Source organism: Pundamilia nyererei, unplaced genomic scaffold (assembly GCF_000239375.1).
Source record: "Pundamilia nyererei isolate P.nyererei 1_Seehausen unplaced genomic scaffold, PunNye1.0 scaffold00133, whole genome shotgun sequence".
Taxonomy (NCBI): Eukaryota; Metazoa; Chordata; class Actinopteri; order Cichliformes; family Cichlidae; genus Pundamilia; species Pundamilia nyererei.
In genome coordinates, this window is record NW_005187534.1 from 1,363,436 (window position 1) to 1,364,413 (window position 978).

Below are 978 nucleotides of genomic sequence, written 5' to 3' on the forward strand. Positions count from 1 at the left end.
GATGGATGGATGGATGGATGGATAAAGATGGATGGATGGATGGATGGATAAAGATGGATGGATGGATGGATAAAGATGGATGGATGGATGGATGGATGGATAAAGATGGATGGATGGATGGATGGATGGATGGATGGATAGATAAAGAGGGATGAATGATGGATGGATGGTCGACGAGGGGTGGATGGATGGATAAAGATGGATGGATGGATGGATGATTGATGATGGATGGATGGATGGATGGTCAACGAGGGGTGGATGGATAGATGAAGAGGGATGGATGGATAAAGATGGGTGGGTGGATTCAATAAAAACATCAAACTGTTAATTACTCACAGCTGTAGATCTGCAGCTCGACAGCGTTTAAACTGACACATGGAGTGAAAATGAAAATAAAAACAACAACTGCAAAACAGACATCGGGCCTGTTTTGAATGTTTCTCGGAACATGTAGGTGTAGGGAATATGTGCTGGGAGACAAAAGAGGTCCACAAACAGAGAAATGAATCAACAACAGCTATTAACCCCAATCAGTGTGCAATCACAGAGGCCAGGCTGCGCTGCATAACACACATGCATTCATCTATCCTCCCACTCTGATGACCATCCATCCATTCTCTTTATAATTAGCCTCAATCCCAACACTAACAATAGGCAGGCGCAGCCCTGTCCAGGTGCATTGTGGATGCTCATTCTGCAGAAGTGGAAGGATTGTGCAAGCAGAAGATAAAAGGGACACAAGAACAGAGATGGGCACGTGTGATATCACAGAAAAACTCCTCTCATCCACCAACAGAACAGCTAAATGTCTGCATTTTGCCCCGAGGGCGAGGAAAGATGCTACAATGAAGAAATCATTGTTTTAGAAAAAGTAATTAATCCAATAGTGAAAAAAAAATGTGTAGAAGTAGATTTCAAATAGAAATTTCCATTTCATCACTCGTTGTGATTTTCTCAGCCTCAGTGAAAGATTCCCCC

General features: G+C 42.8%; 1 protein-coding gene across 1 annotated transcript in view; it reads right to left on the bottom strand.

Moving 5' to 3' along the window:
• hectd2 (HECT domain containing 2) overlaps positions 1 to 978 on the bottom strand; it is a 59,718-nt gene that overhangs the window by 46,662 nt on the left and 12,078 nt on the right. The gene's annotated exons all lie outside the window — the stretch shown is intronic.